The 3,452-nt window shown below is 43.5% G+C and overlaps 1 non-coding gene across 1 annotated transcript; it reads right to left on the minus strand.

The window, feature by feature from the left end:
• Positions 1 to 617: 617 nt before the first annotated feature.
• LOC130984309 (small nucleolar RNA R71) lies at positions 618 to 725 on the minus strand. The gene has a single exon (XR_009088252.1). It is a non-coding gene; the product is annotated as a small nucleolar RNA R71 (small nucleolar RNA).
• Between the last annotated feature and the right edge of the window lie 2,727 nt (positions 726 to 3,452).

Genomic DNA, 3,452 nt, shown 5'->3' on the forward strand with positions numbered 1-3,452 from the left:
TCCTCTGACACCTCAAGGAATCTCTATACTGTGACATAGAGGATTCCATATTTTCTTGTTCTCTTCTCTTTCATATGAGCAGGAACAAAGACAAAGGCATTCTTGTTGAAGCTGACCCTGAACCCGAAAGGACCTTAAAGCGAAAGCTAAGAGAAGCTAAGGCACAACTCTCTGTAGAGGACCTAACAGAACTCTTCAAAGAAGAAGAACCCATGGCAGCCGAAAATAACAACAATGCCAACAATGCAAGGAAGGTGCTGGGTGACTTTACTGCACCTACTCCCGACTTCTATGGGAGGAGCATCTCTATCCCTGCCATTGGAGCAAACAACATTGAGCTTAAGCCTCAATTAGTTTCTCTAATGCAACAGAATTGCAAGTTCCATAGACTTCCATTGGAAGATCCTCATCAGTTTTTAGCTGAATTCTTGCAAATCTGTGACACGGTCAAGACTAATGGGGTTGACCCTGAGGTCTACAGACTAATGCTATTCCCTTTTGCTGTAAGAGACAGAGCTAGGACATGGTTGGACTCACAACCTAAAGAAAGCCTGAACTCTTGGGAAAAGCTAGTCAATGCCTTCTTGGCAAAGTTCTTTCCACCTCAAAAATTGAGTAAGCTTAGAGTGGAAGTCCAAACCTTCAGACAGAAGGAAGGTGAATCCCTCTATGAAGCTTGGAAAAGATACAAACAATTGATCAGAAAATGTCCTTCTGACATGCTTTCTGAATGGAGCATCATAGGTATTTTCTATGATGGTCTCTCTGAACTGTCCAAGATGTCATTGGATAGCTCTGCTGGAGGATCTCTTCATCTGAAGAAGACGCCTACAGAAGCTCAAGAGCTAATTGAAATGGTTGCAAATAACCAATTCATGTACACTTCTGAAAGGAATCCTGTGAACAATGGGACAAATCAGAAGAAAGGAGTTCTTGAGATTGATACTCTGAATGCCATACTGGCTCAGAACAAAATATTGACTCAACAAGTCAATTTGATTTCTCAAAGTCTATCTGGAATGCAAAATGCACCAAGCAGTACTAAGGATGCTTCATCTGAAGAAGAAGCTTATGATCCTGAGAACCCTTCAATGGAAGAGGTGAATTACATGGGAGAACCCTATGGAAACACCTATAATTCTTCATGGAAAAATCATCCAAATTTCTCATGGAAGGATCAACAGAGACCTCAACAAGGTTTCAATAACAATAATGGTGGAAGAAACAGGTTTAGCAATGGCAAGCCTTTTCCATCATCTTCTCAGCAACAGACAGAGAATTCTAAGCAGAACCACTCTGACTTAGCAACCATGGTCTCTGATCTAATCAAAACCACTCAAAGTTTTATGACTGAAACAAGGTCCTCCATTAGGAATTTGGAGGCACAAGTGGGACAACTGAGCAAGAAAATTACTGAACTCCCTCCTAGTACTCTTCCAAGCAATACAGAAGAAAATCCAAAAGGAGAGTGCAAGGCAATCAATATGGCCGAACTTGGAGAGGATGAAGAGGCAGTGAACGCCACTGAGGAAGACCTCAATGGGCGTGCACTGACCTCCAATGAGTTCCCTAATGAGGAACCATGGGAATCTGAGGCTTAAAATGAGACCATAGAGATTCCAATGAATCTACTTCTGCCATTCATGAGCTCTGATGAGTATTCTTCCTCTGAAGAGGATGAGTATGTCACTGAAGAGCAAGTTGCTAAATACCTTGGAGCAATCATGAAGCTAAATAACAAGTTATTTGGAAATGAGACTTGGGAGAACAAACCTCCTTTGCTCACCAAAGAACTGGATGACTTGTCTAGGCAGAAATTACCTCAAAAGAGACAAGATCCTGGAAAGTTCTCAATACCTTGTGCCCTAGGCACCATGACCTTCAAGAAGGCCTTGTGTGACCTAGGGTCAAGTGTAAATCTCATGCCTCTCTCTATAATGGAAAAGCTAGGGATCTTTGAGGTACAAGCTGCAAGAATCTCACTAGAGATGGCAGACAACTCAAGAAAACAAGCTTATGGACTTGTAGAGGATGTTTTGGTGAAGATTGAAGACCATTACATCCCTGCTGATTTCATAGTCCTAAAGACTGGGAAGTGCATGGATGAATCCATCATCCTTGGCAGACCCTTCCTAGTCACAGCAAAGGCTGTGATTGATGTTGACAGAGGTGAACTAATCATTCAAGTGAATGAAGAATCCTTTGTGTTTAAGGCTCAAGGATATCCCTCTGTCACCATGGAGAGGAAGCATGAAGAGCTTCTCTCAAATCAGAGCCAAACAGAGCCCCCATAGTCAAACTCTAAGTTTGGTGTTGGGAGGCCACAACCAAACTCTAAGTTTGGTGTTGAACCCCCGCATTCAAACTCTAAGTTTGGTGTTGGGAGGTTCCAACATTGCTCTGAGTATTTGTGAGGCTCCATGAGAGCCCTCTGTCAAGCTACTGACATTAAAGAAGCGCTTGTTGGGAGGCAACCCAATGTTATATTTTATCTATTTTCCTTTGTTATTTTATGTTTTCTTTAGGTTGATGATCATGAGAAGTCACAAAATCAATTGAAAAAGCAAAAACAGAATGAAAAACAGGAAGAAAAACAGCACACCCTGGAGGAAGATCCTGCTGGCGTTTAAACGCCAGTAAGGGTAGCAGTTGGGCGTTTAACGCCCAGTCTGGCACCATTCTGGGCGTTTAACGCCAGAAAGGGGCACCAGACTGGCGTTAAACGCCAGAAAAGGGCAAGAAGCTGGCGTTAAACGCCAGAAATGGGCACCAGCCCGGCGTTTAACGCCAGAATTGGCTCAAAACGCATTTTTGCATACCATTCGATGCAGGGATGACTTTTCCTTGATACCTCAGGATCTGTGGACCCCACAGGATCCCCACCAACCCCACCACCCTCTTTCTTCTTCACCTATTCACCAATCACCTCAATACCTCTTCCCCAAAAACCCTTCACCTATCAAATCCCATCTTTCTCTTCACCACTCACATCCATCCTTCATAAAACCCCACCTACCTCACCATTCAAATTCAAACCACTTTCCCTCCCAAACCCACCCATAATGGCCGAACCCTACCCCTCTCTTCACCCCTATATAAACCCATCTTCACTCCTTCATTTTCACACACACTAAACACTACTCCCCCTTTTGGCCGAACCACAAAGCCGTCTCCCTCTCCTCCATTTCTTCTTCTTCTACTCTCTTCTTTCTTCTTTTGCTCGAGGACAAGAAAACCTTTTAAGTTTGGTGTGGTAAAAGCATTGCTTTTTGTTTTTCCATAACCATTTATGGCATCCAAGGCCGGAGAAACCTCTAGAAAGAGGAAAGGGAAGGCAAAAGCTTCCACCTCCGAGTCATGAGAGATGGAGAGATTCATCTCAAGGGTGCATCAAGACCACTTCTATGAAGTTGTGGCCTTGAAGAAGGTGATCCCCGAGGTCCCTTTCAAAC

This window comes from Arachis stenosperma, chromosome 5 (assembly GCF_014773155.1).
Source record: "Arachis stenosperma cultivar V10309 chromosome 5, arast.V10309.gnm1.PFL2, whole genome shotgun sequence".
In the NCBI taxonomy this organism is placed as follows: domain Eukaryota; kingdom Viridiplantae; phylum Streptophyta; class Magnoliopsida; order Fabales; family Fabaceae; genus Arachis; species Arachis stenosperma.